The sequence below is a fragment of the Chiloscyllium plagiosum genome, chromosome 16 (genome assembly GCF_004010195.1).
Source record: "Chiloscyllium plagiosum isolate BGI_BamShark_2017 chromosome 16, ASM401019v2, whole genome shotgun sequence".
Taxonomy (NCBI): Eukaryota; Metazoa; Chordata; class Chondrichthyes; order Orectolobiformes; family Hemiscylliidae; genus Chiloscyllium; species Chiloscyllium plagiosum.
The window spans coordinates 59,694,332-59,707,396 of NC_057725.1; the positions used below are offsets into that span (position 1 = coordinate 59,694,332).

Below are 13,065 nucleotides of genomic sequence, written 5' to 3' on the forward strand. Positions count from 1 at the left end.
TAGGGTTACCCTGAGCCCAGGAGCTGTCAGCTGAACTGTAATGAGCTTGTCTTAATTTTACACTTTATCATTATTATGTATGCTTCTGTCAACAATATAGGAACCGTGGTGTGGGAACTTATAAAACCTTTCACTGTATTTTTCATGCAGAAGTGCACGTGACAATATATTTCTATTCTATTCTATTCTATTCTATTCATTCTATATGTTCCCTATTTCAAAGGTTCATTTAGAGGCATTCCTTGTCGAAGTTCTCCATCTCCTATTGTATGGGGGACTAAGCTAAACCATCATGTGTAAGTGAAGTGAGCACTGGCTTCACAGTGCCAAGGGTCTGTTATATATCTGACATTTCCCCACACACCATCATTGAATGAATCAATTGGTGAACCATGACAAATGGATCCAGCCACAGCAGGGGTTACTGTCACAGTGCAGTGAAGACGAAGAAAGAAAGAAGAGGGAACAGATGTGTCAACAAACTGAGGACCAGCAGCACCCTCCACTGGCTGCCAACCAGGCTCCACATGAGGAGATTGCAGTTGGAGCTCTGCTCAGGATGCACAGGAGGCCCAGAGTCTATCATGCTCAACGTCATTTTCTGCAGAGACACAGTGATCACTCATTCACTGCAAATTTGTTGCTACTCGCAAGACAAGTGGTTCCTGTTTGGTCCCAGAAGCCAAACAACATTTTTGTTTCTTTTTCAATTGACTTTATTTTCCACAGCAAATTTGACACATTTACTGAGATTGGCCAGGAGGCCAGATCTGCCTCGATACTTGAATTCTGTGGCTGCACCAACACCAGTGTTTTTGTCTGCATCAAAAGGAACAGGCCGTCTATAAGTGTCTCTGTCAGGTTCACTGCGAAGATGAGCTGCACGGTCTCACCCAGACCTTTAGCTCTTGGCCTGGCACTCTCTGGATGGGTCTGGCGATGTAGACCAGCAGGAATAATTGAAGGAGAAGATAGTCACTAGGTACTGAATGCCTTTGTTTATCAAGTGCCAGGAGAAATATCACCAAGCAAATTGCTCCTTTACATAACCATGGGATTTCATAAACTGCATGGCTTCCATTTCTCATTTTGTCTACCAGTTCTGGATATTTTGCCATATGCACATCCTTCCTGGCCATCATTGCCCACTCCTTGAAGAGGAGCTCATCAATATCAGTACTATTCTTCTTGGGCATCAACACATACTTTAAGAGTGGGGCTGAAGCTTTTCATTGTTTGCTGTTTCTTTGATTCTGCTGTCACTGAATAAAACTGAAAGCATTCAACTGTTTGAAGGCTTTCCAGTTCATGATAGCCCCACAAAGAGCAATGAGAAGACATTAGGCTACATGGCGCTCCCTTACACAGGGTTTGAAGATGGCATAGTGTTAAGGACAGGTAACAAGCATATTTTAGTTCTTAAATATCAATAGATTACAAATGCATATTTGTGTATTGTGATCTCCAAGATGGCGGTGGAGCAGGATCAGGTATGGTTTGGCGCCACCCTTTTGGTGCCGATCATCTGGCCCCGTCGTTTTGGCTCTAAACTGTTTTGGTGCTCATTATTTTGGCGCTGAGCTGTTTTGGCGCCAATTCAGAATTTAAAAAAAGTCTTGTTTGGTTAAAGAAGAGAAGATGACTAACGACCCGATGTAGTTTTCTCAACTAGCAAGAGTTGATAGTCAAAGCTGTAATGACCCGCTGTAGATTCAAATCTCGTTTTGTAATCATTTTCTCATTTAACAATTGTTAATAGTCATCTACTGCCTTGATGATACTTAAGCCCTTCTGTTTTCACATTGGAAAGTTGTGATACAATTTTCTTTCTATTTTCTTGTGGAGCCCATACCAGAAATGGCTGAAAACATTCTAAGCAAGAGACACAAACCAAAATTTTCACACGATGGTTATCTATATGTATTGGCGCCAAAACAGCTCAGCACCAAAGTAACGAGCGTCAAAATAGTTTAGAGCCAAAACGGTGGGGCCAAATGATTGGCGCCAAAAGGGCGGGGCCAAATGACCGGCGCCAAAAGGGCGGGGCCAAATAGTCCCATTCCGAGTGGAGCAGAACTCCTGAGCCAGAGCTCACCCACTCCATCCATTTCTTTCATTTTTTTTCTGTCTCTTTTCATGTTTTCCCCTTTTCCTTTTACCTTCGGTCCTTGGGGGCATCAGCGATGAACAGGGCAAAAGCCAGCGCAGACTCCAGCTTAAATGTGGACTCAAACGCCCAGCCTCAGTGTGGACTCGAACTCTCGGCCTCAGTGTGGACTTGAATGCCCAGCCTCAGTGTGGACTCAAACTCTTGGCCTCAGTGTGGACCCGTACTCCCAGCTCAGTGTGGACTCAAACGCCCAGCCTCAGTGTGGACTCAGACTCCCCGGCTTCAGTGAGGACTCGAACGCCCAGCCTCAGTGTGGAATCGAACTCCCGGCCTCAGCATGGGCTCAAACTCTGGGCCTCAGCGTGGACTCAACCTCCGGGCCTCAGTGTGGACTTGAACGCCCAGCCTTAGCGTGGGTCTCGAACTCCCAGCCTCAGTGTGGACTCAACCTCCCGGCACTCCCGGCCTCAAAGTGGTCTGGGTTAGAAGGTCTGTTATTCTGAATTCTTATTTCTCTGTTCTTCTAATTTATTGCTGGACTTTTTACTTTTTTATTTTTCTAAGATTTTCCTGAAGAATTTGTACTTAAGAATCCATACCTAGGTACCTTGCTACCTGAGATGGCACTGTAAACTTTTCACTGAACTCATGTGAGTACATGTGACAATAAAGTTAATTCTACTTCTTGAATTTGCAATGAAGTGTCAGCCATGCTACCTTAGTGTTTTTAGAAGACTTTCTTTTCGGTTCCCTTCTCACTACTTGTGCAATAAAAGGCAACTCCTGCCTCGCAGCTTTTGACCCAGTTTGTAGCTGGGCTAGTAAGGAAGTTAGGATGAGTAGAGTGCCATAGGGGTCATGAAGTGAGTTTTAAAAAATAGTCTGAGAAATCTCACTAGGGCTCGCAGAGAGAAACCCTCCACAAAATTCACCATAATTGACACGTAACTGACTTCTGCTAAAATTTGGACCTGGATGTTGATTGCAGGCTGAAATTTCTGTCTCTCTCGCTCTCTCTCTCTCGCACACACACACACACACAACTTTCAACTTCACTGAAATCTGGCCTTGAGCACATAGCAGGGTTGGGACATCTGGTTTCAAGTTTTTTTTTGATCTCAAATAGCTGGTCCAAGACGGGATCTTATGAGGACCTGAGTGACGTGGAATGAAATGTGGCCGAATTGTGTGAGTTAATTGAGTAAGGTCTTTCACAATATCGGGAGCAACTAGTTGCACTTTCCAATCAGACTCCAAGCATCAAGTTGAGGTTCTGTCAATTAATGGGGATTATTGTTCGTTGGCACTCTCATTTACTCTGAATCCCACCTCATTAATATGCAGCTTCCTACATACCACATGACAGACACAGAATTCCCGACGTGGAAGTCTGAGCAGGTGCCTGGTGACTCCAGTTCCTCTGCACCACCATCTTGGAATCCTGGTGTGAATGTCTTTGAGCATTCTCCTGGGCAGGGGCTTTAAGCTCCCCACATCAGCGGAATTCGGCATTTGATACCTGCTACCATCTCTGCGTCATCGTGGCACCTCTCCAATCCATTTACAGTCTGTTTCTGCACTACCTTAGGGCATACTGGCAACTCCACTGCAATGTCACTGGAAAAACAGTGTACGGAGGGACAGTAAGCCAATTATGGATTGGACCAGGCTGCTCTCAGGGCTGCTCACTCACTCACTCACTTCAAACTTACCTGGATGCCCAGATCATTCCCACATTCCCTTTTTATCCTGTGCCCTCTCATGCAGAGTGTAAAGGCTCACAGCTAAAATACATGTGGCCTCAGCACAACACATGACCCCTCAACATCAACCTACTCAGTCCAGTCCAGCTCCCTGCCACTCCCCCACACTCTGACCATTTCAAGCAGGATTAAGACTGAACTTCACCAAAAGCCTGTGACGCAATAACAGTGTCTGTGCACCTGGTGAGATGGATCTAAAGTCGCAATGGCCTGGGAGTAACTCAATGCCTGTACATGGTACAGGAGCTGCTCACTTCGCACATTGGAACATTCAGTCAGGAGAAGGATTGGTGGCTTCACCTGGCCTGTGCGCCACCCAGAGATGACTGAAAAGTGAACATGTTTTTACAAAGGTGACAGCATACAGGTCATTTTCCGTGTTTCATCAGCACGATTTGTCTGTCATGAGATTGGTGAATTGGGGACCCATTTTTAAAATATGTGAACTCCTGTTTGCTATTACCTGATTCCATCCACAGTTACCTTAAGTCCACTTAGGTCAAACAAAGTAGATAGGATGATGGGGCAAATTTTTATGATCTTATTGTTGATGTTTTTGAGAATGTTTTTAGAAATTATTGCAGAAGAAAAGCTTTAGATTTCAAGATTCTCCTCATTCTGAAATGCACGGAGCCATCCTTCCACGTTTGGTGAGCTTTCTGAAAACAGCAAAGTCCTATTTCTACCTCTGAACACCAACCTCTCACATTCAACCCATGGACCAGGGTGCAATAGCAGCTTTTAAAGCTTATTGTTTAAGGTGCACATTCATGAAGCTGATTACAGCGACTGAGGGGGATAATGAGGACAGTTTTCTTCAATTTTGAAAGAGCTTTAACATTAAGAGTGCTATTGACACCACTGTGGAGGCCTGGGGTGATGCCAGTAAGGGCTGCTTGCATGCAGTTTGACAGCAGCTTCTCCCAGATTTTCTTCATGATTTTAAAGGCGTTGAACCGTCAGAGGGGCTTCCAGCAATCAAAGATTATTGTGTCGCTCTCACAAAGCAAGTTGGATTGGACAAAATGGAGACTGATCTCCAGCAATTTGTTGCTGCGGGGGAAATTGAAGCTGGAGCTGAAGACGACGAAGTCCAGGATGCAGCACCACGAGACCTTTCCATTTCTCTTTTGTCTTCTGTCCTGAGGGAAGCTGAGAAGCAGTTGAAGCTCTTCGAAGACAATGACTACATTGTAGAATGCAGCAGGCTAGCAGTCAGTGGCGTAAAGTTTTATCTGACACCCTTTGAACAGCTTCGTCATGAAAGAAGAAAGATAGCAAAGCAGCAAACACTAGATACCTTTTTTAAACCACCCTTCAAGAAACAGTCTGAGGACAATGAACCACAGCCAATGCTGACCCTCAGCCCCTTTTGTATTACAATGCTGTAACTCAGCAAACTCAGAAACCCTTTGAAGTGTAACATTTATTGTATTATTTTATTAAAATGTATAATTTCAACATTTACTTAAACTGTGGTATCATTTGTGTTCGACTAACTACTACTTTTGTTTTGATTTTTACTGATGTTTTTGGCGGTTCGTCCCAACCCTATTTTTCCCATTGGCCCCGTTATTTCTATTGTGTGATTTTCTATAAAACAAGGTCGCATGAGAACGGCAGCTACTGTGTTATAGCAGAACAGACTGTATGCGCAAACTAATGCTCACTGTGAAAAGCAATCTGCCCTTAAAGCACTTTCTTCCTTCTTATCCACCCCACCATAGCTCAACGCAGTCCTGGGTTCCACAGAGGGAGCCTGCCTTATAGTGGAGGAGAAAGTGAGGATTGCAGATGCTCAGAGTCAGAGTCAGAGTCAAGAGGTGTGGCACTGGAAAAGCACAGCAGGTCAGGAAGCATCGAGCAGCAGGAGAGTTGAGGTTTTGGGCGTAAGCCCTCCATCAGGAATGAGCTGATGAAGGGCTTATGCCTGAACCATTGTCTCTCCTGCTCTTCTGATGTTGCCTGAGCTGCTGTGCTTTTCCAATGCCACATATTTTGATTCTGCCTTCATGGAGTCCCTTGGCCTTCGAGTTGGATGACTGCAAGGGTACTTGCATCGAGCGGAGCCAGACATACCCAGAGGCAGGTGTACCCTGTTCAGCTTGAACTCCTAAAGGGCTAAGTGGGGGTGGAGGATTGGGGGAGGGGTGCAGGTAGGATAGAATTGAAGACTCAGCCACCCACTGGTGTGTATATGTGTGTGTGTGTGAGAAAATGTGTGTGAGAAAATGTGTGTGAGAAAATGTGTGTGTGTGGTTCCTCCTCTTGTTCATTGCCTCCTGGCGCACCCCATCTTCTTGTGGGAAGGAGCACTCAGTGAGCTCATGGCGCCCCATCTCCCTGGTGCCACGCCATTGACAAAAGGGACCAATGTCTTGACTGCAGCTCCATCTACGTGTCCAGCAGATCCTGTGACCGAGGGACTTGGGTCTCCATGGGGACCCCCTCCTGCCTGCGGCTGAGTAGGTGCCTAGCCTTTGGCCATCTGTCAAGAGCCAGCAGCCAGGGCTGTTTCTTACTCAGCCAGTCGCTGAGCTGTTGCAGTGATGTGCTCATCAGACTGTGCTCCCATACTTTTTAAATCTAATGTTCCCTTTGAGGCAACAGTATCTGCATTGGTGGAGGCTGCAGGTGCAGCCTTGCCCATGATTCCTCAGAGCCACCCCTGCTCATTCCCTCTTGCCCACTTAGACCGTGGGCACATTGCTGATTAAGAAGAGAGAAGGTTTCATGGCCAAGGGTTATATGTTGTGGCAGGTGAAAGTGGGCTTAGTGTAAGAGTTGCTATGCAAGGACTATTTCCTTTAACTCAGTTACCAGGGTGTGGATGTTTCAGTATCTCTGCCAACCTAGTCCTGGTTCTCTCTGATCAGTGCTAGGGTCCACTTCTTGTAGAGGCTGAGGAGACTGGCATCAGGCACCCCACCACTTGTTCTGGCTCTCTTGGATATTAATGAAGGCTGATTTCCGTCGAAAGAGAGAAAGGAAAGGAATGATTGAGCTGAAAGTGGGTGGGCACTGATGCTATCCAGTTGAATTCATGCTGACCTGGGTGGCAACCTCAGTCCAGGCTGTCAGAGCTTGGCATCGTGGCCTCTTCCTCAGTCCTGAGGGAAGAGGCCATTGCTCCTCTCTATCTTCCCAATCCACCAGGGCCTCCAGGAGTCTGTCAGCAAATCGTGACACCAATTTCTCCTTATCTGCCAAGGCCTCTAAGAGTGTGTGCAGCCTTGCAGGGCAGTAGTAGATGGGCATTTAAAGATGGCACAGGTATCAACACAACTGGTCAATTCCAGGATACCCTGGCAGAGGCAAGAACTTCCAACTACAGTGAGTAGTAGAAACATAGAAAATTGGAGCAGGAATAGCCAATTTGGCTCTTCAAGCCTGCTCCACCATACAATAAGATCATGGCTGATCATCCACCTCTGAGGTACTGAGGTGGAGATAGTCGAAAGCATCAAGTTCCTGGGAGTGATGATCACCAACAATCTGTCCCGGTCTTCCCACATCAAAGCAACTATCAAGAAAGCACAACAATGCCTCTACTTCCTCGGGAGGCTAAGGAAATTCAGCAGGTCCACAAAAATGCTTACCAATTTTTATAGATGCACCATAGAACGCAGCCTATCTGGATGCATCATAGCACGATATGGAAACTGTTCTTCCCAAGACCCCAAAATATTACAGAGTCGCGAACGCAGCCCAATCCAACAGGCAAACCAGCCTTCCATACATTTGACTTCATTTGTACTTCTCGCTGCCTGAGGAAAGCAACCAACACAATCAAAGACCATTCCCACCCCAGTTATACACTCTTCCACTCTCTTCCATTGGGCAGAAGACATAAAAGTTTGAGTACACATATCATCAGATTCAAGAACAGCTTCTTCCCCGCTATTATCAGACTTTTGAATAGACCTCTCAAATGGTAATATTGATATCTCTCTCTCTGCACCTTATCTGCATGTGTAACATTATATTCTGCATTCTGTTCTGCTGTCCTGATGCACTTTGTATGATACAATCTGCCTGCACAGCATGCAAAACAACACTTTTCACTGTATTTCTGTTTATGGGGTAACAACAAATCAAATCAACTCAACTCGGTATCCTCTTCCCATTTTCCTCCCCATACACTTTGATACTTTTAGTCCTAGAATCAAGCTCACATTGGACAAGAAGGTGCGATAGGAGGGTGGGGCCAGGTAGTTAGTGGGGTGAGTTTGGGATGAGCATCTGAGACAATTCAATAGGTTTTGCGGACAAAACTCTTCATAAAACTTGAATAAAATATCATAAGGTGCGGGTCATAAGTTCTCTATTTAACAAATTTCAACTATGTTTTCCATACTTTTTTGGTGCTGTTCTCATGTCTATATTTACATCACTTTTCTAATAGTAAACAACATTGAATCAATCTGTTGTATTTTTTTTGACAATCTTGACATCAAGCTGCTTCCAATTAACTTAAAATGCTGCCCTGACAGAGTAACTAACCTGGATCTGATGACTCCAGAAACATTCAAACCTTAAAGGTGTCAGTTGAAGTCCTGCTATTGTCCATGAAGGAGTGAAGTCCCAGGATGAAAATCTTTGCTCACAATACAGCCCTCTCATTTCAGGAATCGGCCATATATCCTCTCTCGGAATTGTCTGCAGTGCTTGTACCTTTTTTTCGAATTTCAAGGATTGCAGTAGAGCAGAATTTAAATTGAAGAGAGTTGCACGCTGAAACCATAGTAATTGTTTATTTCCCACAACACCCAAATGCCAATGTAAAATTGTCATTTAAGCTGACAACTGTGGACAACTGTCTCCTGAGGACCAGCTCCATGGAGAACCCCTGGCACATAATCTAACACGAGTAAAGCACAAGCATCTCAAAACAGACGTAAAAACTGGGGCCCTGGGAACAAATCCCAAGCTAATTGGTAAACCTCGAGCAATGCATACAGAAAAAGAATGTGATATCCAAAAATAACCCAAGGCAACAAAGGAAGCAGGAAGGAGAAGTTTACTCACAGATCTGAAGGGCGGATGAGGCAAAAGTTTCCTTTCATCACCTGAAATGAATGAATGCAAGCACAAAACATTTAGCTGAAGCGTATGTTTGGAGGGAAAGGGTTGGGTAGTGGAATTGAAACAAAATTGGAACTAATTCCGAAAAGAGAATCAAAGGTTGTGGGGGAAGAGCAGGGGGAAGGCAGGAAAATGTAGTTGAGGATTATAAAATCAGCCATTATCATATTGAATGGCAGAACAGGCTCAATGGGCTGAATGGCCTGCTCCATTGCTTTACAGTCTTAAGGAGAGTTCATGGACAAATCCATTCATTATTTAAATATTACTTTATCGTTACTGATTATTAGAGGGAAAACAAGAGGAGAATGCTCGCAATTTTGTGCCAGAGGCATTCACTTTTTCTTGTTTGGTAACTGGATTTGAATCTTGTTTGAGGAAATGACATTAATGTCTCCTATATTGGATTAAGTGACTTTTGTTAGATGTTAGTTAGCCTGAAGATATGTGAGTTCACAGGGTGGAATTCATCCCATTGATGAATTATCACTGTATGCCACCATATTATAGGGGTACAGTCACTTGTGGAGGTGGCAGTATCTCTCTATCAGATTCTAACTCATAACCGAACGGTGAGAGTGCGTACTCGGTCTTCTCAATAGAATTCCATCTGACACACTTCCTGCTTTGGATGAAGTTTGAGGTATTGTTTGAAATTTGGTTTCTCTTGCATCTGACCTGACGAATGCAAGATGAAAAACCTTGGCAAAATGTCATTTTTTTCAGCAATATTCAGATCCTATGACATCAAGCCACTGTTTTATATATCTGAGACAGAGGGGCATGCCTGACCAAATTTGAAATTTGGCGTATTTGTAACTGTCCTGATGCATGCAAGGAAAATTTTTCTGAAACTTCAGACAATACAATCATTTTTCTCAGGGACGGAGACCATTGGGCCCACTAGGTCCATGTTGGTTGTCAACTGACCAATCCAGTTAAATCCCATTCCCCATTTGCCCTCTAAGTTTAATTCTTTTAAGTAGCCATCAATTTCATTTTGAAATCATTGACTGGTTCCATTTCTATTACCCAAAGGGAGAGCTTATTCCAACTCTTTCCAGCAATATTGAAGTTTTGTGACATCAAGAAACTGTATACGTGACACAAATGTACAAACAAGGAACAAATTGAGGTATTGTCTGAAATTTGCTAATCTTGCATTTGTCTGATGAAAGCTTTGGGCAACATGACTCTCTTTACAGCAAGGTTGTATAGTTTGATGACGGTTTCGCTGAGTAAATAAGAATAAACTGCTTCTGGTGGAAAGATGGTTGGTAACCATTTAAGAATATTAGAAGAGGAGAGATGTGGAGATTTTTGCATAAGCAATGAGCTGTGAGTTTTGCACTATCTGATAGGATGGTGAAAAAAGAGATTAAATTATACCTTTCAAAATGGAATTGGAGAAGTACTTGAAAAGGAAAAAAAACTGGACGGCTATGGGGAAGGAGCAAATGAGTGGGAGCAGTTGGACAGCTACTTGAAAGAGCTGGCATAGCTATGATGGACTGAATAGCCTTCTTCTGTGTTACATCATTCTATGATCTTACCTTGAGTTTGCTTCGCAACCCACACAACATGAAAAGCTGCAGAAAGGAAACTCTCATCTTCCTTTTTGACAGAAAATCCCACACCATTAGGATGACAAATTGGCATTGACGTCTCGCTGCTGTAGAATCGGCAAAGAAGAAAGTTTATTTCTTTTCATCGTTTCATTAATGATGGGAAAAAGTGTGATGTGAGACATCAGCCAGGTGAGAGTATGTGTCCTCACTTTGAAGACATTTCAATTTATTTCAGTTCCATCAACGTCTGCAGCGTGTATACTTTGAAATTGCTGATGGCACAATGTGGGTTAGGAAATATTTTGTTTTCATGTTAGTTTCTAATCTGTCTTTTCACTGAGGTGGTACCTCAATGAAAAGCATCCAATAGAATGTGACAGATCTTGCCTGAATTAATACACATTCACAAGCAGGACTGACTGGCAACAGTATACTCACTTGGAAAAATATTTGAATTTATATATCACTGGCACATCAATTACTAAAGATTTGACAGCAGACTAGTGCAGGTTATTATTCTCTGAAAACAATGATTTATCCATGAATCGTTTTGCACAGTTTATGGCAAATTAAACAGTACATCCTTAGGCTGAGCAAACATACTACTCTATAGCTTGAAAAGAGAGCTGTACGGACTGAACAGTGTTACAAGGAAGGCTGGGAGGAACTTATGACCAATTGGCCAAACTGGTGACAACCCATCCATCAGCTGCATTGCATTTCGAGCCACACTACCTTGAGGCTAAGTTACTTCAGTGATCTAAAGTAAAGGAAGCAAAACTTGCACTCTGACTCTTACCACCTCATGGACATCGTGCCCCATCTCCCTAAAGGTCCATGGGTCGAGAATTGGTCTGGTTAGTCACATGACAACCCATGGCACAAGCTTATGACTCTGAGCAAACTGCAGCCCTATTACAAGGACAGTGAACATCGGTGACAGAGGTGAAGCTGCATGGACTGGACATTGCTTTGCACAGAGATCAGTATGGACTGGATATTGTGTTACACAGGGGTCTTTCTGGACCAAGCTCTGTTTGGCATAGGGGTCTTTATGGGCAGAGCAGTGTGTTACACAGGGATCTGTATAGTCTATACATTGTGTTACAGAAGGTCTGTAGACACTGGATGGTATGTTGCGCAGAGTCTGTACGGCCTGGACAATATGTTGCACAGGGTCTGTGTGGATTGAACAATGTATTACACAGGAGATCTGCATGGACTGAACAATGTGTAACCTGGAGGTAAATATCAGACAATGAACATCTCCAATAAGAGAGAATCTAACCAATGTCCTGTGGTGTGCAATGGCTTTACCATCACTGAAGATCTACTACTAACATCCTGGGTATTAACAGAAACGTAACTGGACCAGCTATATATACGCAGGATGCAAGAGCAGATCAGAGGCTTGGAACTCTGCAGTAAGTAACTCATCTGCTGATTCCCCTAGGAGAAGAGGTGCACTCTGATTTACCTCTGACTACAAGATACTGATCAGGAGTTTAATGGAATATCCTCCATTTGCCTGGATAAGTGCAACTCCAACAGCACTCAAAACGCTTGCAACTTTCCAAGACAAAGCACCCCATCTATCATTGGTGTACAGTTGGTTCAGTGTGTACCATATACAAAGTGCATTGCATCAACTTGGCAAGGTTTCTTCAACCCATGATCATCGCCACCTAGAAGGACAAGAGCAGCTGATGTGTGGACTACTGCCTCCTGCAAACCACACACCATCCTAACTTGGACCTATGCCTCTGTGCTTTCACTGTCACTCAATCACAATCCTGGAAATCTCCCCTGAACATAACTCCAGCTGTCCCTTCACCACCTGGGTTGCACAGGCTCACCATCACCTTTCTAATGACCATTATGGATGAGTAACAACTGTTGGTCTTGCCAGCAACTCTCATATCCTAAAAAGACATTAAAAAATAGATGAAGCAGAACATCCTTTCTATTAATGTAACTGGAGTTGATGCAACAACATGAACACCTTAGGCAATTGACCACAAACATTTATTTGATTTCCCTGAATTCCATTTTCAAAAAGGTTACACAAAGGGAATTGTGGATGATAAATCAATTAAAACAGTCTTGGTCTTGGATTTGGATTGGGCGCTGCAGCCTCAGAGTAATGGTGTTGGGGGCAGTCAAGTGGAGAAATATACCACAATACAATAGAGTAAATATTTCGAATCCAATAGAACTCGTCTACCGAATTGACAAATAATCATATTAGACTTGAAGACTTAACTGTTTCTCTTTCCATAGATGTTGCCAGACCTGCCAAGTTTCTCCAGCATTTTCTGTTTTCAGTTCAGATTTCCAGCATTCACAATATTTTTCTTTTATTTGCACATCATGGACATTGTTACTTTCTTATCAAGCTTCTAACATATTAACACACTAGTAAATTCTTAGTTTTTCTGCTCTTGTAAGTTGGATATTATCATATCTGGAGTACTGTGCACATTTCAGGTCAATGCACCTCAGAAGTGATATACCAACCTTGGAAGGAGTGCTGTGCTGA

At 43.6% G+C, this 13,065-nt stretch overlaps 1 pseudogene; it reads right to left on the reverse strand.

Annotated features, from left to right (window-relative positions):
• Positions 1-706: 706 nt before the first annotated feature.
• LOC122558108 lies at positions 707-3,873 on the reverse strand (annotated as a pseudogene).
• Positions 3,874-13,065: the final 9,192 nt, after the last annotated feature.